Source organism: Octodon degus, unplaced genomic scaffold (genome assembly GCF_000260255.1).
Source record: "Octodon degus isolate 3935 unplaced genomic scaffold, OctDeg1.0 scaffold00320, whole genome shotgun sequence".
NCBI lineage: Eukaryota > Metazoa > Chordata > Mammalia > Rodentia > Octodontidae > Octodon > Octodon degus.
This window is the reverse complement of record NW_004524896.1, coordinates 1,145,059-1,172,527: the sequence shown is the minus strand read 5'-3', so window position 1 is coordinate 1,172,527 and position 27,469 is coordinate 1,145,059. Positions and strand designations below refer to the sequence as shown.

General features: G+C 50.6%; 2 pseudogenes; both read left to right on the top strand.

The window, feature by feature from the left end:
* Positions 1 to 1,773: 1,773 nt before the first annotated feature.
* Positions 1,774 to 18,229, top strand: LOC101570547 (annotated as a pseudogene).
* Positions 18,230 to 20,208: 1,979 nt separating this feature from the next.
* On the top strand, positions 20,209 to 25,480 carry LOC101570140 (annotated as a pseudogene).
* The last annotated feature ends 1,989 nt before the right edge of the window (positions 25,481 to 27,469 follow it).

Genomic DNA, 27,469 nt, shown 5'->3' with positions numbered 1-27,469 from the left:
AGTAGAGGAATAGCTGGTTTAAAGGGGATTTCCAGTCCAACTTTTCTAAGGAGTCTCCATACTGATTTCCATAACGGTTGCACCAGTCTACATTCCCACCAGCAGTGCAGAAGGGTTCCTTTTTCCCCACAGCCTCTCCAACATTTGTTGTTGGTTGATTTCTTTATGATAACCATTCTTTCTGGGGTGAGATGATATCTCAGTGTTGTTTTAATTTGCATTTTGCAAATGGCTAGTGATTGGAGCCTTTTTTCTTATATTTATTCGCTTCTTTAATTTCATACTCAGAGAAGCATGTGTTCATCTCGGAGTCCCATTTCTGGATTGGGTCTTCCAATTTGGGGCCCTAGTGGTTTTTAGTTTTTTATAAATTTTAGAGAGCAGACCTTTGTCTGAGTACTTATTTGTGATGATTTTTCCAAGTTAATAAAATTAATTTTATAAAAGAAATTTTTATAATTTTTTTAAAATATGAAATATTTCAATTAACATATCATGGAACTCCAAGAAACTAAAAATATACAAATGAAGAAGGATCACAATTGTAAAAGGTGATTTTGTATCTCACTAATACAACTGACTCCTTTCTTCCAGGAGAATCCCTGCCTCACTCTTTCCTAACCTCCTCAGCTTCCCTAACTGCCTGCATGCTGCCTAGTGCTCTGGTATCTCTCCTTCCTGCTCCTGACCCTCATAGAGGTTTCTCCATTCAGGTCTCAGTGCGTCTCTGCTCTCATCCACCTGCAGCATGGACCTACATCTTCCCTGATGCGTCTCCAGGGCTGAGAAAGGACTGACATGGTGAGTACCACCATGCTATGCATTTGGATAGGCTGAGCTGGAGAGGAGACCTGTGGGAGGCTATAAGAGAAAGGACAAGCTTGGGGCAACCAAGCCTTGGAAGGACCAGCTTGGAAGGGCTCTTGTCCATTGGCTGCTGTGTCCTAGAAACACTGAGGTGAGGAGCACTCAGGAGCACTCCGAAGGAAGGGGATCTCCACATCAGCCTGGACCCCAGCCAGATTCAGCCCTGGGATGAAACAGCCGGCTGACTGCAGAAGTCAGCTCTGCTTCCTGTGTGCCATCTGGTGTGACCACCCTATGATGGGCAGAAACCAACCCCAGGTGCAAAACTCTGTGTTGAGGACAGTGATGTCATCTCTTCCCAGTCTCACCTGGAGGCAAGAGACACCATCAACAGCACACTCACAGCTCTGATCTGAATTGGTGAGAACAGAACATGGGCAGGGAATTGCTAGTCTGGAACCCCACAGCCAGGCTAGGAACCTTCAGGATATCAGGGGATTGGGAGGCTCTGTGGGGAGAGGACCTGCTCAAGCTCCAGGGCAACCCTCTCACAGGGAACTCTCTTCCAGGGCTGAGTCTGAATGCCAGGGTGGGAGTGCAGACAGATGAGTGTATCCTCAGCTGAACCGAATCCCTCCTTCTGGGCACAAGTGGCCACCCCTAGGCAATGGGGATGAATGTGGGTTGGTTCTGGAAGATCTGGAGGGTCCTGGGGCTAAGAGCTGGCATTTGAGGGAAGGAGGAGGTCCTGGGACCCACCTAAGACTTTCCTGCAGGGACCCTCCCCAAACCCATGCTCTGGGCTATGCCAGGATCTATGATACCATGGGAGGAACCTGTGATTCTCTGGTGCAAGTGGACTCTGGGGGCCAAGGAATCTGGTCTGTACAAAGAGGGAAGCCAAGTGCCCCAGAGAAGACAGACAGCAGTGGAACTCGGGAACAGGGCCAAGCTCTCCATCCCATCATGACAGAGCACCACGCAGGGCGATATCACTGTTACTACAGAGCAGCTCCTGGCTTGTCAGAGCACAGCAACTCCCTGGAGCTGGTGGTGACTGGTGAGAGGACACTCGGGGTCCCGGTCCCAGACCCTGCACTCAGGAAGGGTCTGCTCTGAGGCCTGTTTGCCTCTCATAGCCCACCCTGGGAAGAGTGTGAGAGGTTGATTCTATTCTATACACTGCCTTCTTCTCTTCTAGTAGTCTGCAAACCCAGTCTTTCAGCCCTGCCCAGTCCTGTGGTGACCTAAGGTGGGAGTGTCACTCTTCAGTATGGGCCAAAGCTGTGATTTGATGGGTTCATTCTGAATAATAAAGAAGGAGGCAGGCTCTCCTGGACCTCGGTCTCACAATGAGGCCTCAGTAGGCAGGTCAAAGCCCTGTTCCCTGTAGGCCCTGAGACCCCCACACAGAGGTGAATGCTGAGATGCTCAGGCTGTTTCTGCCGCCAACCCCAGGTGTGCTCAGAGCCCCATCACTCACTCTTGCTGCAGAAGTCAGGTGAGGAAGCCCCAGATTTTTACTTTAATGACTGAGAACCTGCCCCAGAGAAATTGACAGGGCCCAAACATGAGACTGGTGCCAAACGATGCTGAGCTCAGAGGCAGACTGTGGGGTTCAGTGAGACCAGAGCGTGGGGACCAAAATGAGAAGAGAAAGTATAAATCAGAGCGTCCAGAGGGATCCGTGTTTGCAGGAGGCTCCTCGGATGTCTTCTGCTCCTCCCAAGTCAGCCTTAATGCCCTCTCCATGCATGACTCACTGTGCACAGTCAGGACACACCACACGTGTTCACCTGCTTCCTGCAGCGACCGCCCCAAAACCCAAGCTCCAGGCTCAGCCAGGCTCTGTGATTCCATGGGGGAGTTCTATGACCCTGTGGTGTGAGGGGACCCTGGAGGCCCTGCAATACCATCTGTACAGAGAGGGCATCCCAGCATTCTCAGACATAGTGACCTCCCCTGAGCCCAGGAACAAGGCCAAGTTCTCCATCCCATCCATGACAGAGAACCTGGCAGGACGATATCGCTGTTACTACCTCATTTCTGCTGGCTGGTCACAGCCCAGTGAGACCCTAGATCTGGTGGTGACAGGTGAGAGGTCACTCTGGGTCCAAGCCCTACCCTATGTGCTCAGGATGGGTTCTGATCTGTGGCTTGTCCCCTTCTCAAAGACTAGCCCTGGGGGCAGTGTGGGAGGTGTGAGTCCGTTTCTCATTTGCCTCCTTCTATCCTAGAAGTCTACAGAAAACCCAGACTCTCAGCCCTGCCTGCTCCTGTGATGACCTCAGAAGGGAATGACACCCTCCAGTGTGGGTAACAGGAGGGATTTGATGGGTTCATTCTGACTAAGGAAGGAGGAGACAAACTCTCTTGGACACTGAAATCACAGCAAGGCCCTAGCGAGCAGACCCAGACCTTGTTCCGTGTGAGCCCCGTGACCCCCAGGCAGAGGTGGACATTCAGATGTTATGGCTATTACAGGGGCCAACCCCGGGTGTAGTCAGAACCCAGTGACACCCTGGAGCTCCTGGTCTTGGGTAAGGAAGTCCTTTCTCTGGCCCAGTCATGTCTGAATCCTTTAATAAGTGATTCCCAGGAAGAGATTGGCTCAGAACTTCTACAGAGCCAGAAACCTCAATGTGACAGTCAGGAAGACCCACAGGGAAGGACAAGGGGACAGGATCATGGCAGGCACCAGCCCCTCAACCAGCTGCTCCTCCCTCCAGGGATGCCAGGAAGACCCCTCCTGACACAGCAGGGCCCTGTCCTGCCTCTTGTATACACCCTGACCCTCATATGTCACTATGACCTGAGCCATGATGGAGTTACTCTGTCCAGTGGGGGTGCAGGTGACCTCCTCCAGCGCCCTGGCCAGCACCCAACCTGAGCCCTCACAGGCTCCCTTCGCCAAGGCCCTGGGTGCAGCTCCCAGTGGAGCTGCTACTGATGCTATGGTGGACACAGCCTCGCTTCTGATCAGTTGGCCCCCAGTGACCTCCCTGGATGTCCTGATCACAGGGCTCAGTCAAGGACCAAGTCCTGCTGGGGGAATTGAGGTGGTGATGACGAGGGTGAGGTTGGTGTTTCAGGGAGGAAGAGGGACAGAGAGACAGAGGAGGGTAGGTGGGGCAAAATCAGAGGTCACAGCAACAGGGACTGAGCAGCTAAGGCCTCAGCTCACAGCAAGGTGGACCTGCCCCTCACAACCATCTTTGTTCCCAGGACAGCTTCCTGACACTCTGTTTTGCCATGCATTCAGGACCTATGGTGTCCTCAGGAGAGGACATGACACAGCTGTGTCAGTCACAGAGCCTGAAAGACACTTTCCTTCTGTCCAAGGAGGGAGCAGCTGATCCCACCCTGCAGCTGAGATCAGAGTTCCAAGCTCAGCAGTTCCAGGGCAGAATTATTCCTAGGAGCTGTGAGCTCAGCCCTCAGGGGCACCTACAGGTGCTATGGCTCTCGGAACTCAACTCCTTATCTGCTGTCGCAGCCCAGTGAGCCCCTGGAGTTCACAGTGTCAGGTGTGCTGCCTATGCCCCCAGCATCTCTCTGAGCGCCCCTGGGCTGGCAGAGCATAAGGGGCTCTCGTAGAGCCAGTCAGAAGTGAACTTTTCCTAGGCTTGTGGTCACCATCCATCCTTTCTCTCTAAACTGTGCCCTGGTGGCAGAGGCCATAGCACAGGGAGAGGGGAGGGCAGAGTCCACCCTGAGACTGTCCAGCCCCCCACTCCCTCGTCATCATCCCAGAAAGACCCCGACCTCACATTTAGCACCCAGCTCCACAGTAGGAGAGTCCAGGCTCTGTCTCCTGTCCTGTGTCCAGGATGCCCAGAGATGTTCAGCTCATCTCAGTCCTGGCTCCAGGATTGGCTTCGCTGGTGTCCAGGCACAGAGAATAGGGAAAGGAACTAGGATCCCCAGTGTTCTGCATGGAGAGGGGTCAGAGCTCTGAGAGATGTTGGGGTCCAGCCTGGAGAGGAGCAGCAGCTGGAATGGTGAGTGTGGAGCTCAGCCTCTCACTTCCCCTGCTCTCTTAGGAGGACCTGAGGATCAGCCTCTCACGCCAGAGTCTGGAGCCCAGGATGATGAGTGAGGGTGCTTCTGGGATGGAGCAGGGACTGAGCAGTGGGGCTGGTGCAGCTTCCTCTGGAGATGCAGAAGCAGACCAGCCCCTCTTGGGTGAGTGTCAGGGTCTGCATGTGTAAAAGGAGGCCTGCTCCTGACCTTCAAGTTCCTCTGGTGCTGACCTTGCTGTGAACACTGAAGGATCCTTTCAGACAAGCCTCAACTGCCCCATGGTACAGGGTCCTGTCCCTCAGTGCAGTGACAGTAACAGTTGGGGAAGGTGCCAGGCAGAAAGGCATCTCTCAGATTCATTTTCTGCAGCTTGGGGAGCCCAGCTCTGGTGAGGAGAAGAATGCTGGAAGTTAGAAACCCCAGGCTCAGCCCCACCCTGCCCCTTCCTCTGTGTCACCCAGAGCCCTGGCTTTCCCTGACTGGGCACCGCTCAGGTTCCCAACATGACTCTGTGTCCCACTGAAGGTCCCTATTTCTATTCCCTCTGAATCCACATGGTCACTCTGTGTCCTGTCTCCAGCACAGGGCTGACACCCCAAGACCTGGACAAGGTGGAGGGGAAGTCCGCAGGGGAGAAGCTACCCATGCAGAGGCTGATGCAGGTGGGAGTTCCCTGTGCGGCTTCCACCCTGACATCTCCAACAGAAGAAAGGGAATGAGGGAACACAGGGAGACACAGGATGGAGCAGAGGAGTGGGGGTGAACTGAGGGGAAGAACAGGGTTCAGCCACTGCGCCTGGTGTCCCCACCTCACAGTGGGGACAGCTCCTCTGTTGTCCCTGCCACATGGGCAGTGGAGACGCTTTCCCCTGACCCATGGGAGTCCAGTGAATCTCAATGCTGTTTGCTATCTTCAGGAGAGGGTCATTCAGTAGGTGAACATTAAGGGAACTTTGGGGAGCCTGGTGACTTTCTAGGCTCTGAGTACCACGTGACATCGGCCCTGATTCAGAGGAGAACATGAATCTGAGGTTTAGGCAGGATGAGGGCCCTGGTGGACAGATAGCAGCCTCCTGATGAACAAGGTCTCTGGGCCCTAGCCCCTGGGTCCTGTACTGGTGGAGCAGGGAAGCCCCAGTCCAGGGGAGTCAGTGCTCATCCCTTGGTGGCCCTGACAGAGCAGAGAGCATCCAAGGGCTTGGTTATTTCTGAACACCAAAGCCCTTCCTGTCACCCATCCTGAGCTCTCAGAGCTCAGGTACCCTTGGCTGAAAAGTGACTCAGAGTCAAGGTCAGTACTCATGGAGTATGGGAGCCTGATCAATCCTGTGAGGAGCCCTGTGGGAACTCGCTACAGCAGAGAGAGGACTCACTCAGGGCCACACACAAAGCTACCTCAGAGGAGGAGACAGGACATGGAGCTTGGGCACAACTCAGGTCTCCTCAACCCTGAAGCTCGTGCTGCCCAGCCTTGCTGCTCAGGACTCAGGAGGCCATCAGCCCATCCCGGAATCACTCAGAGCCCAAGACAGGGAGGGAGAATTCTCAGTTATAGGGCTGGACACAGTTGAACCGTTCCTGTCCAGGGCAGGCAGGTGGCTAGGTGCACAGAAGAAACATCTGGACTCCCTGTCATCTATCCTGACCTCTGTGACCTCTCTGTCCCCGTCCCAGCCCCACATGCCCAGGACCACACTGTGGGGAATCTCATCCACATGGGCCTGGCTGTCCTGGTCCTCGTGGTCCTTGGGATCCTGCTATTTGGGGCTCAGCACAGCCAGAGGAGGACTCGAGACGCTGCCAGGAAGTAGACAGCAGACGGCGGTCGCTGCTCAGAGTGGTGGAGCCCGGGGAACAGCTTGATGGTCTCAGGAGGTTCTGGAAGACGCCATGGTACAGAGCTGGACTTCTATGTAGCAACTGTCCAGGAGGCTATTGTGGTCCAAATGCGTGGACTCGGAAGGTGTCACAGAGATCGTCTCTCAGGACCTGCAGTGCTTCCCTCCACCTCCCTGCAGGCTCTGCCTGGACCCCTGCTCTCCTCCCAGCTCCATAGGTGAGGCTGTGACCCCTAGCCTGGGACAGGGTCTCGCTCTGCACCCTTCATGCCCTGCTCACTGTCAGGTGACATTTGCCTTAACTGCAGTCACACCACTCCCCAGTGTGTATGAGAGACACCAGCATTTCAACTGACAGCCCGAAGTTGGCTCAAATAACAGAAAATGTACACAAAAGTTAGATTCTAGTGTGGTAAAAACTAACACAAAATGATGTCCTGCCAGCCTTTCTGGGCCGTGAGACCCCTTAGCCATGATCAAATGATCTCTGTGAAGTTTTTCTTGGAATCAAATGATGGGAGATCCACACATTGACTTTTCACAGCGTCTTCCTATACTGTGGCACTACCCAGTCTTATTTTGAATTTAGAATGTTTGACTCAGCCTCCTACCATGCTGGAATTACAGGCCTTTGCTGTCACAACCAGATTTAAGAAAAATCACCGTTTAAACAGCCCTGATGTGTGGCACTAACTGAGTACTGTCGTAGTCCCTTCCTGGCTCACTTCACAGTGCCAGCCTCCTGCTGCTTAGGCGGAGTTCAGAGGGGTGCGCAGAACTGGCCTGTGTCCAGTGTCACCTCCCTGCTCACCGCTGCAGCCACACAAGGAGCTGACTTTTATATCTACCTTGAGTCATCCTTGCTGTCCCCACATATTAGTTCCAGGAACTTTTTACCATTTAGTCAGATCTCTCAGATTTTCTCCTAGGACTCTCCTGTCAGCCCTGCGCAGGGGCCTTTCTGGCTGTCCCTTCCTGCCCTGTGCTCTTCCCCTTTCCCGCAAGAGTACAGCAGCCAGGACATGCAGGCAGGGCTGGAGCGGGCTGCGCGAGGACCCCCTCGCCTGCCTCCTTGTTACACTCAGAAAGGTTCTGGTTTCTTATTGTGAACCAGGCTGCTCGCTTCTCCCTTCTGTTCTAGCACTGAGAACTGAACTTTGGGCATCCCAGAGGGCTGCATCCCTGGCCTGTTTCAAAGTTATTTTGAGACTGAATCTCTCCAGTCCAGTGAGTTGCCAGGCTGGGCTTGAACTTGAGATCCTCCTGAGGCCAACTTCCCCCCCGCCCCATGATAATGGCATGAGCTACCGCATCTGCATTTTATTTGTATTCTTTTTTTCCATAATTTTATTGATAAACAAATAGCAAAGAGACAGTTTCAAATCAAATCGGCAGGACAGTTTCAATAATTAACACATTGCATACATTCCTCCCAGTGGTTAATTGCTCTATAAAATGCAGACATGATATCCTATCTACAAACACCATTAGAGCAAATCCTTCTATTCATTAAGAGAATGTAACTATATATCTATCCTAACCACTTTGAATACACAGATACAAAATGGACATTCATCTGTATCCCCTTTTTTGTTTAGTTTCATCGTTTGAATATTATAGGTGTGTTAACTCAGCAAAATATTCTAAAAGAGTCCAGTAGCCCATAATAGCATTGGATCTTCTGTTTAACTGGCAATGTCAGAAATTATTGACCTGAGTCCCCCACAGCTCAACATAACAGCATGGCTTTACTTCCTATATTTCATCTTCATACTTTTCTACTAAATGGTTAAGACCAAGGTAAAGCAGGACCTGTGCAACAAGAGTTGTAGCTTTTGAGTCTGATAAGGTCAGTGAAATCCCCTCAGGATTTATCCCGAGATCCTGTACCTCCTCTCTTTTTTTTTACTTTTTCCTTCATTCATTCCCGACTGCATCCACTTTTCTTTTGCTCATTTGACAATTCTCTTCCTAGTTCCCAGTATGTGGTATCCATCTTGGTCCTTATTTGTCCTTTCCATTTCTCCCACTAGACATACAATGTGATGTGTAAACATGTATGTCCGATTCATTTCATTTAACAGGATGTTCTCACAGTGCATCCATTTGCCTACAAATCCTTACGTTTGTCCTCCTTTATGGCTGAGCAGTACCACACGCAATAAAACCCCACAGCCTCTTTATCCATTTATTGGCCTGTGGGCATTTGGGTTGTTTCCAAGAGTCAGCTGCTACACACTGATGCGATCAGCATGGGTGCGCAGAGATGGCTGCAGTACGTTGTATTTCATTCTCCTGGGAAGACACCCAGAAGCAGATCAGTTGGAGGAATCAGACCTCTATTCCTGGGTCTGTGAGCAATCTCCACACTGATTTCCACAGTAGTGGGGCTGGTCTCTACTCCCACCCAAAGTAGAAACCAAAGGCTCCTCTTCCTCTGTAGCCACCCCCCAGCAGGGGTTCTTGGTGGATTTCTTGACCATAGCCACTCTTACCAGGGTGAGGTGAATCTCCGCACTGCTGTAATTTGCACATGCAGAATCGCCAATCACGTTAATTGTTTTTCAGACATTTGTTGCCACCTTTGTTTCTTCTTCTGATAAGTGCGTGTTCATCTCAGGTGCCCAGTTTGGACTGGGTCTTTACATTTAGGCGTTTTGATTTTTTTAATTCTTTAAATGTCGTAGACATTAGTCCTTTGTCAAGGGTAGGATTGTTTTCTCATTCTGTCTCTTTCTTATTCTTTCCACCTTATTTATAATTTATTTTGGTGTAAAAAGCTTTTAATAGGATGAGAGGGGCCAGGGATCTGTGAGGCACCCAGATTCTGCTAGGTGAGCCGAGCAGATGATGGCCATGGTGAGGGTGGGATGTCAGGGAGGCAAAGAGACAGGGAGGTAGGGAAGAGCAGGGGTGAGCAGCGTCAGAGGAGACAGAGACCGACAGAGATCAGGGGTCCTAAGAGAGCCCAGATGCCAAAGCTCAGAACAAGGTGGGGCTGCCCATCACCACCCTCCTCTGTAAGACAGCTCCCGGTCACATCGTCCCTTTCAGTCCAGCATGAATCCATGGTTTCCTCAGGAGAGGACTTGACCCTGCTTTGTCAGTCACAGAGCCACATGGACACTTTACTTCTTCCAAGGAGGAAGCCAGGTGAGCTTCCCTTACCTATAATATCAGAGTTCTGAGCTCAATGTCATGAGGCAGAATACTCCATAATACCTGTGACCCCAGGCCTTATGGGTCCTACAGGGACTGATTTTCAATACCTGTTGCTCCCATCTGGGACCTTAGGTACTCAGGAGCAGAGTTCCAGCCCCTATCCTCACTAAACCTAAGTGATTAAGAGTGCACTGACTTGAGGAGAGCTCTGAGCCCAGGAGACATGACCAGGCAGTGGAGAAGGGGCTGCCGAGCAGGGTCATCCTGAGAGAGGAGGAAAGAGCTGGAGCCTGTGCTCTGGGTCCCCACCACTGAGCTCTCAGACAGGGTCAATGTGCAGGAGGGAGGACTTGACACTCGGTGAAGCTTGGATTAGTCTAAACTTCTTCAAGTTCACAGAGGCAGGCAGAGACCCCAGGCCTCTCTTTCTAATCCCTGTCTCAGAATCTAGTTCTCCAGTGTCCCAAACCCCCGTAACATGCCCAGAGTCCTGCATGGGGCAGTTCCTTCAACTTAACCTGAGAAAAGTTCTGGACTCATCTCTGCCATGTTCCCAAAACTCGCTTGAGTGGCTGTCTCCAAGGAGGAAAGTGATGGACAGTGAGGTGTCCAGGTGGATTCCTGGGACATTGGGGTGAGGTGTGAGGAAATATCTGGGGTCCCCCTCCCCAAAGTACTGGGTGTTCAGGGTGGAGGGGTCTGAATGAGCCTTCCCTTCCCAAGTGGGGTTCCTGGAGCCTCTCCTGCCTCCCAAATGCTGGGATTGCAGGAGCGCGCCACCATGCCCAGTCCCAGTCGCTGTCTCAGCGGGCCCCAGGGGTGGGGCCAGCACAGCAATTTGTGCTATAATTTTGTTTTCCCACTTGTGTACTGCGGGTGTCTCTCTCTAACACTGAAAAATAACAATTTTCTGTGAAAATTTAAAGCTATGAGAACTTAGACATAAAAATGTAAGTAATTGTGCCCCTATTTACTGGGAATTGTATTAGATTTATACAATAATTATAGAGAACAACTTCTTGATACCAAGGCTTTGGGGCTCGGAAGACAGCTCAGCTGCACAAGCGCCTGCCCAGCATGCATGAGGTTGAGTTCAATCCCGGGTAGGAGAAAAATAATTTAGCTTAGATTGTGAATACTCACAGGAAATGTGTAATACGATCCACTGTTTTAAACCGGCTCATTAAAAAAATAAAAAATAAAAATAAAAATAAAAATAAATAAACCGGCTCATTAAGTCTCAATGAATTTATGTTTCCTGAATTTTAACTTGTTATACAGGAGGGAAGCTAATTGTTTCTATGCATTAATTTTTATTTCATATTATTTTGAAATCCTCTCCCAATAAATTTTTACTGGTCTCCTATAACTTATTGGTAAAATATATGTAAAGCAATATTAGCTTCTCAGTAGCATGCACAGTCTAATTCTTATTATAGAAATATATTGATATGTAGAGATCTGCATAGTTCAAATCAAAAAATATTGATTCACATTCCGTCTCATTTTTTCAACTGCACTAGAGGCAGGACTTTATCATGCAGAACAAATTCTCAGTCCAACCTGTCTTCTTATAGTTGTAGCCCAAAACATATAACAGATCATTGGATCAGAACAATAACTGAAGGCAGAGATTCAGAAATCAGGAAACCAAGGCGGTATGAAAGCCCTAGGAGCACACGTGTTATCATGGTGCTCATATTATATGTTTTATATGGCTGTATTTCATTTCATTTTCATCCACATGTTTCATTTATGCCACATGAATGTTTCTATTTGTGAATCATAGTTGGATTTATGCATCTTTAAACCACATGCACGTATTTTAAGACACCTAATATATCTGCCAGGTAAAATACAGGTGTGAGTGTGTGTGTGTGTGTGTGTGTGTGTGTGTGTGAGAGAGAGAGAGAGAGAGAGAGAGAGAGAGAGAGAGAGAGAGAGAGTTAGAGTTGCACTGTAGGTGTTCCACGCCATGAGATGATGAGATGACCACTGAATGCGATTTCAGGGATCATGAGGCACCAGGGCCCCTGGCTGGGCCACAGCCCCAGACTTCACTGCTCCATGAACCTCAGTCCCAGGAGCCCTGAGGACCAGAGCTGCTCGTCTGGAACCTGAGTCCTCAGCCAGTGACTGAGGGCCAACTCGCCTCCAGGAGGATCAGTGTCCATTGTCCTGTGTTCCAGACAAACCAAGAGGGCACAGTGCTTGGTTATTTACAAACTGTCAGTCATGCTTCTTGCCAGTTCTGAGTTCTTGGATCTCAGGAGGCCTTTATTCCCAAATGACTCAGACCCATGTTCTGAATTCACAGAACACAGGGAGGGTGAAGAATCCACTGGGGAGGTGAGAGGAAAATCTACTCCAACAGGGAAAAGGCTCTCAGGGATGCTCTTGAAGTCATGTCATGATGGTGAGATAAAAGGTTGTGGACCCAACAAAGGCTCTGGTCCTTCAATGATTCACACATTGTGTTCTCCTTACTTGGTTCCCAGGAACAACGGAGACCCTCAACCTCTCACAAATCCAGTCAAAATCCAAATCTGGGAGCAAGAATATTCTCAATTATGAAGGTGGTTAAACATGGTGACCTCCTCCTTAGGGAAAGAAGATACTCCCAGGTGATATTCAGGAATCCTGGAATGATTTTTGTCTCCTTTCACCTCTTCATCACTAATTCCTAGCTCGAAGGCCCAGCTCACACAGTAGACAGTCTCACCTGACTGGGCCTGCCTGACCTGGTCCCGTGGTCCTGGGGATTCCATGATTCCAGGCTCGACTCAGGAATATCAGGATCCACATGCATCCAGGAGCTGAACATGTGAGAGAGAACAGTCACTGAGCACCAAGAGTGGTGGAGACTTGGAAACAAATAGGAATCCCTGAAAAGTGTTGGGTTTGCACTATGTTTGTGTGCTAACACGAATGTTTCACTTGCTCAGTCCAATATTTGAGGGTTTTCATAATGTCCAACATTCTCAAGGGAGTTTGATTCCCATCATCACATGGAGAGAAAAGAACTGCAGTAGTGGTTTTGACAGAAGACAGTTATTAGTCCACAGTAAAATCATGAATAGCGATGTTCACACCACCGTGAGCAATAAAAAAGAATAAGTAATGATAGTAGAGCCTGAACTACGGAAGTGCTGACCTAATTAAGAATGAATAAATTATCCACCCTTAGAAAAGATGTCTATCATATCAACATACTCAAATAGACAAACAAAATGTTAACATTCAGTGCATGTTTAGGCAATGCACCAACTTTAACATCATTAACAGTCAACAATCACATATTCAAAATAGGATAGATATACAGCTGCATTCTCTCAATTCAATGAATAGAGAGATTCGTTCTAATACTGTTTGTGGACAGGATATCAGGTCTGCATCTTGTACAATGAATAACCACTAAGACAACAATATGCAAAGTATTACTTATTGAAACTTTCCTACTAATTTGATTTGAAACTGCCTCATTGCTATTTGTTTCTCAACAAAATTACTTAACAAAATCATAGCCTAGGGCCCAATCGACAACTACAAAAACTAAAAAAATTTATAACTAGAAAAATAGGTACGAAGGGGGAATAAATCTGGTAGAAAGAAAATGTGAAAAACTGAACAGGGAGATAACGAGAAGAGAAATGTGAGGTAAGATATCCAGTTGAAGAATTAAAGAAATCAGTAGATTTCAAGTGAAAGCACCTGAAAAAAGAGTAAAAATAAAAAAACAGAAATCAAATCAAAGAGTTTTAAGAAAACAACAACAACAACAACAACAACAACAACAACAAAAACCAAACCCTAAAGGGAAAAGGGAAAACAATCCAAAAGCTTCCTGTGTTTGTGCAAGTGGTTCTTCCCAAGGCCTGTACTTGGAATACACCAGATATTGGGCCAGCCGTGAACCGCAACCACAGCTTATGGTGTTTCCACCCACTTTTAATGCACAACTGTGGACTCCTGCCCCCACCTGCTCCTACACACTGTCAGTTGGTGTCAGCTTTCATGACTGCTTCAGTGCAGTAGGTCTTAGTTTTGCGGCCCTCTGAGCACTGCATGCAAGTGCTATCTTCAGAAGCCCTATGGGCTGCGGCCTACTGAGGCCCCCCCTCCCCCAGAGCTCTCTCTGTCCACACACCTCAGTAGGAGGCAAGTGTACAAGCTGAAGCATGCCTTTGATCTCCTTGGTGTTCCTCTATGGGAAACACCAACAGGTCTCGAAGACGTCTGCTTTCTCAGAAGACAGAGTTTGGGATCAGACAATCTGCAGGATTCAATGCCAGCACTTTCTGACCCACTCCTTTCACATGCCAGCAGCCTGGCTTATCTCTAGAGACACAGAAGACTAAATCTGGCCTGAATTATTCTCATCCCTGCTTAAACTTCACAGGCAATCTATGTGTGCATCTCCCAGCTCTGCCTCCTGGCACCTATGGAATGAAGACCCAGAAGCCCTGAATGTAGTTACTCCATGAATATTCACTGCTGGAGCAGTTTAGGTCTAAACAATTGATTCTCCCCAAAATGGCTCATGACAAATCACTATCTAATGCAAGGGTGGTGGCAAAGGATTTCTCCTCCACCTCTATCCAGCCCGAGGAAGGGGAGGTCACTCAGAGTAAAACAACAACCACAGGATTGTCCTCAGCATAGCCTTGCCAGGTAAGGCCATTGTTTCTCCCTGACTCTTGTGCTTGCAAAGACATGATCCCTTCTCGGGGGTTGGGGTTAGCATTCCACACTGCTATCTTCTTTGCCCTGCATTGTACTCGGATTTGCCTGTTTCTCTGAGATTCATAGCTTTCTGTTACTTCCCTTCCCTGATTCCAATGGCTACTATTCCTGGTCACCTTTCTAAGTTGGTGTCCTCCAGCTGTCTGGCTTCCTGGTCCTGGCGAGCGGTGTTATGCTCCTGGCCTTTAATCTGCCATCTTCCATCCTTTATCTTGGTACACTACTATCTCTGGGAGCAGCTAAAATTCACAGACTTTAGAAACAGTGTCAGTGGACTTCAGCTTCAGAGAATAAGCCGACACAGGCAATCATGGCCACGATGCACTCCTGGGACTCAGGTGGTAGAGAGAGTTCTGAGGACATTTTCTCCTTCTGAATCATCTCAGCAGCTGTGACCACTTGAATGTGCTTTGCACAACAGAGAGGCCCTTCTCCAAGAGTGTGACAAGGGGTGTGGAGGAGCCCCTGAGCCATCAGAGGAAACAGGGAGACCTGGAGGGTGCACGTGACATCAATACCCAGAACGGAGAGTGCACCACGCTAGGTGCACCACGCCTCGTACAGCTGTGGTAGGAAGGTCTCCTTCTGATTTCACACCGCATGATCTCTCCAAGATAAGTGAGTTGAGGAAGGTTCTCCACTGGGCACCAGAAAAGCGCTGCCGACGTGTGGGGTGTGTCCTCCAGGAGCTACCTCAGCAGATTGTCGCAAAGTGCTGTTTACAAGATTAACCACTGTTCATAAAATGGCAGACATAAAACATGTGGAAGCCTCTGAGAAATTAGATGCACCATGGTCTTCTTTAAAAAATGAAACCCTGCAATACAGCACTGAATTCGTAACAACATTATGAGGCCGTACAATGTTTTCCTCCTTTTTCCTGGCATCACGTGTAAGGTGGGCAGAAAGTCATTCAAGACTTTAAAGGAATCCTAACAGTAAATCAGACCAAGGTCAGGGGAACCAGGCCTCAATGCTTTGACCAAAAGTGGGGGAGTGCTAAAAAGACACAAATAAGAATTCTAAAAATAAATAAAATAAGTAGTCTACACTAAAACTAGTTTTAAAAAATCTGCTGGGAAAAAAGAACTGACTCATTCTAAAACAGAAATCAAGACAAATCCATAATGTAATCCTCTGCTAATTTGAAACCTTTGAAACAGAATCAAATAACAAATAAATGGCATCTATTTGATAAGTTGCCAATATTTAGATATTGAGCTTGTGCTCCTGAGGCAGGGGATGCTCCCTGGAGAAGCAGAGCCGCACCGGGGTCTCTCAAAAGGGCAAGGAGTGCAGAGCAATGCCTATCTGTGGTTCTGCGAGCAGCACTGTGCACTGCTCAGGGTCCAGATGTTGCAATCCTGCGGCAGTCGGTTTGTGCAGCCCTGGCTAGAGCTGCTGCACCCTGGGCCTCATCGGAAAGTCTCTCTCACACCTGCCCCGCTGTGCTGTGGGGAGAGGAGCTGGTCACCTTCCTGTGTGGGCAGCAAGCAGGGACCTTTGCAGAGTGTGACCGGTGGGGCTGTGACAATCGCATCCGTTTGTTGTATAGCCTTTCTTGGTCCCTACATTTTCTCTTGCAGAAGGAAGAAAATGCCCCAAGTCAGACAGCCACCTGGGTTCTGTAAACCCTGGAAGGGAGGGCAGCACAGGGTCATGGTGGAAAAACCTGTCCGGAAGACATGGGGTCTATAGCGCCCAGCTGGAGGAGGAAGCCAGGGAGGTTGGGTTCACACACTGGGGGTGCTGGCCTGGTTAGCTCAGGCCAACACATAGGCCAGGCACAGGCATGGAGGGCGGGGTCCACACGGGCATGCCTCCTCTCCTGAGTGATTGTCTCTCCAGGATGGTGTCTGGAACAAATGTTCTGTGCCACGTGCTATGTCCTTGCTGTCCCTACTGCCCCTCAAACACAAAGGGCTTCCCACATGCAAGGTATCGGGGGGATGCAGAAATACAGAAGGCTTTCTAGGGAATCCTCACCCAGCACACGAGCAAGGCGTTCCAGCGCCCAAAGGCCTTCTACTTCTCAGGAAGCTAAAATGGCTCTGATTGTGCGAAGCCAATCTCCTGCAGCAATCTCTGGTGCTCAGGTCTGGGGTCTCTGGGCTGAACTTGAAGCAACTTTCTGAAGAGGAAGTCCCAGAGCTAGTACAAAAGCCAACTCCTACATCCGGGAGCTGCCTGCAGTTCTCCAGCCTGTCTGTCTAGCCAGTGATGGCTGAGACAGCAGCTCCCTGAGCTTACAACCTGCTCCCAGCTGCCAAACCACACACACTGGAAGGTCCTGCCTTCACGGGTGCAGGCTTGGGCTCTGGCCTCTCTTCACCCTCAGGTGAGGGCTCTGTCAGGACCCTACAGCAAGGAGGGAGGGAACAAAGACAGGACACCACAGACCACACACAGCAGGCTTCACTCCACCACTCTGCACACTAGAAAACTGAGGCAAGCCCAGCATCTCCCAGAACTCACCTCTCACAAGGACCACAGGGAGGCGAGGCTGCCCAGGCGTGAGCCCATCGGGCACCTCAGGAAATGACCTGACCTCTTCTGGGCAGGTTTCTCCACAGAGATTGTACTCCTCAAGCTGTCACCAGCCAAGTCAGCACAAGGTCAGGCTGTTAAATGCCTCACAGTCCCTTAGTAATGCCCACAGTCCTGTGACGCCATTAGTGATGTTAGATGTGTGAGGACGTGAGACACCCTTGAGTTCTCGCTGCTGGTGACTAAATAATCTGGAACTCACATAACATCATCATGAGGTGCCAATGGGAATGGCCAGCCCACTCTTTCATGAGATTATCCAAGAAATGTGACAGTGAAGCAGGGTACTCTGTACTTAAGCTATGACACAGGGCAGTGCCCAGTGATGCATCCGCTTACAGTAAATCAGAATGACTGAAGAAAAGCTGAACTCCGGCTCACTGCCTGCACCTGCCAGAGCTCGGTGCTTGCAGGCCACACAGGTGTGGAGGTTGCGATGAGGAAAAGCAGGGATTCAGCCCACTTCCTCTACAGAATCTTCTGACCCGCTCTGTCAGTGGAGGGAATTTAGAAACACAGGTCCATTTGACTGGGGAGCTGGGTCTCATGGGAGAAATTCACAGGTCATAATTCTGACCTTCCTGGCAAGATGACTTTGTCTCCAACTATCAGGTAACAAGCAGAATCCCTCCAGACATGTCTCATACACCCTGCCCTCCTGGCCTTGCTGGTGCAGAGACTTTGCCCAAGTGCTGTCTCTCAGCTTTTCTCTCTGTCTCTGTCTCTGTCTCTGTCTCTGTCTCTGTTTCTCTCTCTGTTTCTCTCTCTCTCTCTCTCTCTCTCTCTCTCTCTCTCTCTCTCTCCATCTCCCCTCCTCAGCCCTCTGCTCCTGTGTGCTGTGATGTCCCCGTCTCTCCGTGGCCCTGTGCTGTGGAGCTGGGTGACTGTGCACTGCAGTCCCAGGAGCTGAGTGATGAAGTCAACCTTTCCCCATGTAAGATTTCTCAGGTATATTGTCAGTGATGAAACCCTGACACATCTACCTCACAAAGGGCACTGAAGCTGTTTCTCATGTTTAGATTGAAGATACTGCACACAGCGTGGGGCTGGGGTCACTCAGCGTGAGGCACGTGCTCAGCATCCATGAGGCCCTGGGTGTCATCCGCTAGGCCACACAATCATAGTGAGGACACAGCACAAGCAGCAGGAGAGCGTTTCACACCACACGACTCGGGGTGACAGTGGCGGCGTGAGGACACACAGAGCACTGCTGCGCCGTGGCTGCCAGGTAGAAGCCACATGAGCTACAGCTTTGGTGCACAGCACTGCAGAAGGATTTAAAAGACAAAACCACATCACCTAGCACTGCAGAGCAGGGTGGCACAGGTCTGCGATCCCAGTAGTGGGAGGCTGAGGTGGAGGGATCACCTTGCACTCCAGCCAGCCTGGGACACAGAAGGAAGCTGCAAGCCTGAACTGTATTATGAGGTTCTAGAAAAACCCAAAACATGAAAAAACACTTAAAAAATTAATGCTACAAGATGTTATAAATAACTGACTTAAAACATGCAAATTAAGCAAGGGCACAATGCATGGGCAGGAATAGAACACAGACTCTGAGTGCTCTTGAGATGAACTTCTGAGGGAGGATGGGCTGTGGAAAGGGCAGCTTGTGTCCTGTTAGCCTCATGGGAGCCACAAACAGGAATCTACAGAATGTGTGTGGAGGGCAGGAGGCAGGGCTGTGTTGGGCGCCTTAGAGAAACACCTCCATCATATACAACTTTAAAATGACGGCAGGAGATATAGCTCAGGGGCGCAGGGCCTGCGTGGCAATTGGGAATCCCTGAGCTCCATTCTCAGTTCAAAAAAATGAATTAATGAAAAAAACTTCTAAAACCTTGTAAAGGTTGCTGGATGTAGCTCACTGCTGGAGCATTATCCCAAGATGCCTGGGAGTCTGAATGCAATCTGTGACCATCAAGTTAATTTAAAATAAGAACATGCAATAGTTCAAAATAAAAAATAAGAGGGAAGTTGATATTTAGAAATTTATGGTTTTTATTAATTTTATTGAGAAAAAATTGCAATGTGACAGCTTCAGAACAGGTTGGTAGGAGAGTTACAACACTTAATACCCTGCATATTGTTGTCTTTGTAGTAGTCATTCATAGCACAAGATGCAGACATGATATCCTGTCTGAACACTATTAGTACAGATCTTACTTCTTAGCAAATCAAGAGAAAGTAGAAAAACAAAAGTGGTGTAAAACAACTTGATGGAAGACAATTTAGATGCACCACAATTTCAGTTTATATAATGTCTCCCATCTCTGAGAATAAGTTGACCTGAATAACAACAAAATCCTTAAGAAAGAGACAGACATTTGTTCCATTCAATAAAAACAAATTGCTTTTATGTTAAAAAAAAAAGAAATTTATGTCTTAAATTGTATGAAAATCAAAATATGAAAGAGTTCAATTAAACAATTGATCAAGGGACTCCAAGACACTAGAAAAATGCAAAACAGAGCCCGTGCACAATCGCAAGACGCGGTTTTCAATTCTACTAGTACAGCTGACCTCCTCCTCCCCAGAGAATCCCTGCCCTACTCGCTCCTCACCTCTGCAGGTTCCCTAACGCCCTGAGTGCTGCTCAGTGCTGCGGGCGTCTCTCCTCCCTACTCCTGACCTTGATGAAGGTTTCTACAGTCCGGGCTCAGTGCATCCCTGCACTAGTCCAGAAAAAATGGCAGCTTGAGTCCTCCCTGGAGCATCTCCAGGGCTGGGGCAGGACAGCTACGATGAGGAGGACCATGGCGTGCAGCTGGACAGGCTGAAGGAGGGATGAGATCCGTGGGAGCTGGGGCAAGCGGGCCCAGCACAGGGTAACTGTGCCTTGCAAGGGGCAGCTCGGGAGGGCCCCGGGTCGACTGGCCACTGTGTCCTGGCATCACTGAGTGAGGACCGGTCAGGAGCACTCGGGAGGAAGGAGCTTCACCGTGGCCTGGAGCCCAGCCAGGTCTGCCCTGGGATGAATTACCCTGGTGACTGCGGAAGTCAGCTCCGCTTCCTGTGGGCCTCCTGCTGTGACCACCCTATGAGGGCAGAAACCAACCCCCTGCTGCACAGCTCCGTGTGTCAGGCCCGCTGGTGTCACCTATGTTCACAGTCTCACCTGGAGACACCACGACCAGCACACCCATGACACTTTTGCTGTTTATCGGTAAGTACTGACTGCGGGCAGCAGGACCCACAGACTGGAGCCCCACAGCCAGACTCTGGCCCATAGGAGACGCAGGGTTCAGGAGGCTCCAGGGAGGCCAGGACCTGCTTGGGCCCCAGGGAGAAGCTCTCACAGGGAACTCTCTTCCAGGGCTGAGCCTGGGCAGCAGGACAGGAGTGCAGGCAGGTGAGTGTGTTCCAAGCTATCCTCAGTCCCTCTTCGTCCTGGGACAAGGTGCCTTCCTGGGAGGTGGGGATGACCCACAACAGGTGGGGGCTGGTGTTTTGAGGTCTAAAGTGTCCTGGGGCTGAGAGCTGGGTTCTGAGGGAGGAGGAGGCCCTGGGACCCAGCTGTGATTTCCCTGCAGGGACTCTCCCTAAACCCAGGCTCTGGGCTGAGCCAGGCTCTGTGATACCATGGTGGAGTCCTGTGACCCTGTGGTGTGAGGGGACCCTGGAGGCCCAGGAATACCGTCTGTACAGAGAGCGCAGCCTGGCATTCTCAGACACACAGACCTCTCCTGAGCCCAAGAGCAAAGCCAACTTCTCCATCCCATCCATGAGAGAAGAAGATGCAGGGATGTATCGCTGTTACTATCACACCCCTGCTGGCTGGTCACAGCCCAGTGAGACCCTGGAGCTGGTGGTGACAGGTGAGAGGCCTCTCAGGGTCCCAGTGTAAGACTTTACCCTCATGAATGGGTCTGCTTTTGAGGATGGTCCCCTCTCCCAGCTCTGGGGAAGTTGTAGGAGGTGTGAGTCCATTTCTCACACTGCCTCCTTCTCTCCCAGGTTTTCATAGCAAACCCAGCCTCTCAGCCTTGGCTGGTCTTGTGTTGACCTCAGGAGGCAACGTCACCCTCCAGTGTGGGTCACAGGAGGCATTTGACAGGTTCATTCTGACTGAGGAAGCAGGGGATAAGCTCTCCAGGACACTGCAATCACAGCAAGACTCCAGAGGGCACTTCCGGGCCCTGTTCCCTGTGGGCCCTGTGACCCTCAGGCGGAGGTGGATATTCAAGTGCTATGGCTATCACCAGAAAACTCCCCACGTGTGGTCAGAGCCCAGTGCTGCCCTGGAGCTCCTGCCCTCAGGTGAGCAAGTTCTTTCTTTGACCCACTCATGGTGGAATGTCTAACTGACAGGCGCTAGTACAGAGAATCCCTTAGAGGAAGTTAGTTCAGGACATCAACAGAGCCACAAACTTCAGTGTGACAGTCTGGGAGACCCACAGTGCATGACAGGAGGTCAGGGACCAGCCCCTCAGCCCAGCGCCTCTTCCCTCCAAGGCTGTCCAGGAAGCCCTCCCTCCTGACACAATAAGGCCCTATCCTGCCCCCTGGACAGAGCATGACCACTGAATGTGACTCTGACCTCAGCCATGACAGATTCGCTCTGTCCAAAGAGGGGCATGTAACCTCCAACAGGCCCCTGGCTGGTAGGCCCATCCTTGGCTCTTCCACACGGATTTCTCTGTTTCTTGGGAGATCTCCCTGGGGGGTGCTACTGATGCCATGGTGGACAGAGCCTCTCCAAGTGTCCTGCCCCCAGTGACCACCTGAACATCCTGATCCCAGGTGGGCAACTCAAGGTCTCTCTGGGACCCAGACTCTTCAAAAACCTTGCTGAAGGAGCCAAAGAGGCAATTATCAGTGTGAGTGTGGGGTATCAGGCAGGGAAAGAGACAGAGAGATGGGAGGACAGGAGAGGCAAAGCCAGCAGAGACAGAGACAGAGACTGAGTGTCCTCAGAGACAGACCTGCTCAGGCATCACCTCAGAATACTTTGGGACCACTTCTCATCACCCTCTCCTCTCCAGGACAACTCCCTACCACACCCTCCCTCTCAGTGCAGCTAGAGCCCACAGTGTCCTTAGGAGAGAATGTGACCCTGCTGTGTCAGTCACAGAGCCCGATGGACACTTTCCCTTTGTTCAAGGGCGGGGGGCAGCTGATCCTCCCTTGTGTCTGAGATCAGTGTCCCAAGGTCAGCAGTCCCAGGCAGAATTCTCCATGGGAGCTGTGAGCTCAGCCCTTGGAGGTACCTACAGATGCTATGGCTCTCAGAACTCCTCTCCACACCTGCTGACCCTGGAGCTCACAGTGTCAGGTGTGTTGTTTCTCACCCATGCATGACTGAGCTCAGGGTCCCTATGAATCCTCTCAGGGCTGCTGTGGGCTGGGTGTATGTGAGGGCACTGGGAGAACCAGGTAGAGGTGGACTCTCCCTGGGCCTGTGGTCATCACCCATGCTTCCTGTCTTGAATGTGCCTTCGTGGCAGAGGCCCCAGCACAGGGAGAGGTGAGGGCAGAGTCCAGCCTGGTGCAGCCCAGCCCCACACCCTCTCAGGTCCTCATCCCCAGGGTGACCACATGTCCAACCCTCAATGCACAGCCACACAGGAGAAGAGGCCTGAGCTCTGTCCCTCTGTCCTGTGTCCTGGCTGCCTGGAGACACTCATCCCATCTCAGGGCTGATTCCAATCTCAGCTTCTCAGTTGGCCAAGGGAGAGGGAAGTAAAAAGGGAACTGAGATCCCCAGGGCACGGAATCCAGGCTGCATGGGCTGTGTCAAAGCTGAGGGAGATGGTGTGTAGCCTGGGGAGGAGCAGAATCTGACCTGGGGAGCAGGGAGCCCAGCTCCTCACCTGCCCACTCCCCCTAGGAGCCCCTGAGGATCCACCCCTCCTGCCAGAGTCTGGACCCGAGGGTGGTGAGTGAGGGTGCTGCTGGGAGGGGTCATGATAGGGGCTGAGCTGGGTGTGGGGCTGGCTCAGCCTCCTCTGGAGATGTGGACTCAGACCAGCCCCTCTCCTGGTTGGGCCTCCGTGTCTCCAGGTGTAAAGGGGAGGCTTCACCTCAACCTTTAAGTTCCTCTGGTGCTGAGCTTGCTGTGAGCCCTGGAGAGGCGGCCTCCAGGGAGCCTCCAGGAGCCCACGCTGCAGGGCTCCCGTTGAGCTGTGCAATGACAGTCCCAGTGCTTGAGCGTTCAGAGCCATGGCTGGGTGTGCAGGCTCCTCCCCTCCAGCTGGGGGGACTGAGCTCTGCTGGAGAGAGCAGAACTGGAGGTCCAGCTCCCCAGGTTCATCCCTGTGCAGGATTCCCCTTGGTCCCCTGGGCTGGCAGCTCCCCTGTCTCCTTCTCCCTCTCTTCCTTGATAACCCACATGAGGGGGTAACTGATCTTGAGTACAGGACTGGGACAGAGTGAGGCAGGGGTGCAAAGTCCCCACATGGGCCTGGAAAAGAGCTGCTCAGGAAGTGGCCGTGTTTCTCTTTAAGGCAGCACTCAAGGCCAAAGCGCACTAGGGAGCAATAACGTTGTGACGTGGGTCTCCATGTCCTCAACCTTGCTGCTGCTGCTGCTCCTCCTCCTCCTCTTTCTATACTGGCACCGGAGAAGAAGCAGGAAGACAGGTTAGCAGGAGGGTGGGGCTGGAGCATCAGAAAGGGGTTGATGCTGAGGCCCCAGGGAAACCTGTCCGAGGGCAAGAGTCTGCATAGAGTCTCCTGTGCAGAGCCCAGGACCAAAGTTCCAAGCAGAACACATGTCCTGCCCTGTAGGAGATTCCCGAGTGGTCTTAGTGGCCCAAAGTGGGAGATGCCCTGAGGTCTCAGCATGACAGGGTTCGGGAAGGCTGGGGCTCAGGGCAAGTCAGATTGACCCCTGCACTGAACCCAGGGCCATCACCCAGCTGCTTCGCTGTGCTCTTGATGGACAAGACTTACCTGGGGGCTGGTAGAACAAAGGTCTGTGGCCAGAGGTGACCTCTCTTCTGTCCCTGCAGATGTCACAGTGAAGGACACAGAGCCTGAGGACAGGGTGCAGCTGGATGCTCAGGTGAGACCCTGCCCCATCCAGGGCACAGGGACTTCCTGTCTCCCAGTTCAGCCCCAGGGACGCTGCTCTGTCCTGCTCCACTCAGCTCTCAGGGACCTCACAGCTCAGCCCTTCGTTCTGGACACCCCAACTTCTGCCAGCTGAGACCCCACCCTCTGCTCTTTCCTGTGACCTCGAGGTCCCCTCCCTGTGACCCTTTCCTGGCCCTCTTCCTCTGTCTAACTATCCCTGTAGGCCCAGTGAGAATCACAGGGAGGACTCTGGGAAGGGGAGCGCTGAGCAGAAGCCTGCCTGGGGAGAGCTACGCTGACGTCTAATGCACAGCACTGCTGGCAGGGCACAGGGCAGGAGCAGAGGCCCTGAGTCAGGGACCAGCTCCTCCAGGACGATGGCCCTGTAGCTGCAGCCTTGGGATGAGGATCCAGGTGTCAGGATGTGAGGGGGACCAGCATGGCACCAAGGAGACCCCCTCTGTCTCTGTCTCTCTGCCACAGAGCCCTCCTGATGAGGACCCCCAGGGAGTGGTGTATGCCCACGTGAAGCACCCAGCACCCAGGAGGGCAGGGGCCTCCCCTCCTTCAGCCCTGTTGGGGCACCTCCTGGAACGCAAGGAGGGGCAGGCAGGGGAGGACAAGTTGATGGATGTTCAGGTGGGTTCTGCACTCCTCAGGGCCCCGGACCACTGTGGTGCCAAGCACAAACCTCCTCTTTCCCTTCTCACTGCAGGCTGCTGCTCCTGAGGGTCCCCAGAACGTGACCTATGCTGAGCTGGGCAGCTGGACACTGAGACAGGGGACGGCTGCTCCTGCTTCCTCCCAGGACAGGGCCCTCCCAGCGGAGCCCAGTGTGTACGCTACCCTGGCGTCCGCTTGCCCAGGAGCCATCACAAAGGACAGTAAGTGACACCTCAGCCAGGGGCACCTAACAGAGACTCTCTAGGTTCTGGGACCTTCCAAGACACTCCTGACCCTATAGTCCGAGAGAGCTCACAGCTCTGTGTGTTGGAAATAAACTCCAAGAGTCTCCAGGAATCACTGAGATAAATCTGAAGGGTGCAGTAGAGACTGAGAACAGGGAATGAAACTGTTCAAAAGGAAGGAATTACTGAGATGAGGAGAAGGGCCAGAGAGGGCGTGGGAGAAGGACATGTGCCTGTGTATGCAAGCAGGAGGGTTTGGACCCCTGTAGTGGGGATGGCTGATGTTTTATGGAAATGAGCAGCTAATCCTTGATTTGTTTTATCTCCTTTTTTCAATTCCTTTCCTTTGTTCACTCTTCTTACTTTCTCATATATTTTTCTCTTTTTTGTTTCTTCTTCCAGATTTGCATGCGTATATCTGGTAATATGAACAACTAATTTGAGGACAATGTGATGCAGTACAACAAACACAGAGAAACGTGCATTACTGTTTAGTAAAATTCTGTATCGTTTGTCATTTTTCTGCTTTAATACTATTTTGTACTGTCTATAAAATAGAAATAAATAATACGTAATCACTGCTTGCATCAATAATGGACCCGTGAGACACGATGGGTGAAATGGGTGCCACGTTAAGGACGGCCTGGCACAGCCCAGACAGGAAGTGAGAAAACGGAGGGCCACGGAAGAACGTATTAGAGAACACTCCAAAAAACCAGGGAACAGAAAACTAGTACTAGGACTTAAAAAGAGCTGACACACATTTCAACAGCAGAAAACAGCAGGCATGAAGACGGATCCCTCGAGGGTTCCTCAGCCACGAGAGCAGGGTGTTAGGAAGAGCCTCATGCCACATGTGGCAAGATGTAGATGACACGGATGAAATGCCACAGACACAATTTACTGAGTGGAGATAAAGAGAGCAGAAACTCTGATCTATCTCCTGTGTGTTGAGGACTTTGACCTCTAATTAAAACACTTCCCATGCAAAATCTAGCTCAGTAACCTTTGCTAGTGATTTCCTTCACGTTCAAGAAATACAATATATCACAAACTTCCAAGGACAATTTTTGGCAATAGAAAAAGAATATACAGCCCAACATACTTCATCAAGTCTTAACAAAATTAAAACACATGCTTGATCAAACCAAAAATTAAAATTATACTAAAGCTTGACAAAGAAACTATGAAGTAGGAAGGTCGCCTACAGAAATCTCACACCAAGCAAGATTTGAGTCCCTCAAAATAGCCCTGCAGTCAGATACAACAGCCCTGGCTTGTCATCCCATGTTCTTGTGAGGTTAAGGTTGGAGGATCCAAACCTTGAGGGCTGCCTGAGCAACTCGGCAAGAGCCTGTAGGAAAATCAACCAAAATGGGCTGGGGACAAAAATAAATGCTCTCTGTGTTCAACTTAAAGCCACCCCTCAAAATAGTAGAATAATTTTCAGAGATCAAAATAATAGACTGGACATCATGACAGTACTCAAGGGATTTTCTGGTTTTCTTTCTCATTTGAAAGGCAGGAGTAACTTCAAATTTAAAAGTACATAGATATAATGGGACCTATTTATACTAGTCGTAGAACTTGTCCTATGGATAGCCACACAAAAGTCTTTCATAAATCATGCAGAATAAAAATAATAATTTATCACACTAATGCAGAATTTGCCACCATTTACAAAGATTGTTTAAACCTCCCTTCCCCTCCTCTTGCCAGGGAGACCCTGACACATGCCTCAGGTTGGAAAGGGCCCGAGGAGGCTCCCCGTGTGGCTTCACTTCAGCACAGCTGGTTACACAGCGAGGCTGGAGAGCGTGGGTGTGGGTGAGCATCACACTGGATCACTCACAGGGAGACAATAGTGGGAATGGGACATAACATGAGGCAGAGTCACCTTACTCTAACCAAAAGGGGGTGTTTCCAACATCCCTGGCATAATAGGCCAATGTGTCAGGCTCAACTGACATCACACTTCCAGCTCTGGATGAAGATGAAGTGGAAGGACATCTCTCCACTCCTGTGACTTTACCCAAGGACACTGATTGGACATGTGACCTCACAAATTGTAAGACATCGTGTTTGTATGATGTCTTATAAAGTAAAAGAAAAAAATAGTACCACCTTTGAGTTGGTGGTCATTTGCTGCAGCAGCAAATAAGAAATCTATACAACCACGAGCTTTTCTGAGTTGATATCATAGTGCATAGTACTACTTGTCTGGGAGCACAATGTGGAAATTGGGCTCTGGGAGTCTGACCTGGGTGTGTCTTGCCCAGAGAATGCTGAGGTACATGGAAGAAGGCTACCCTGAGTCATGGCCAGAAGTGAGCAGAACTGTGACTCTCTTGGGGCAGCATGACATCTGCTAAGGATGCTCTGCCCATTGGAAAGAGGGCCGTGGACACAAGTGTGATCCCAGGGA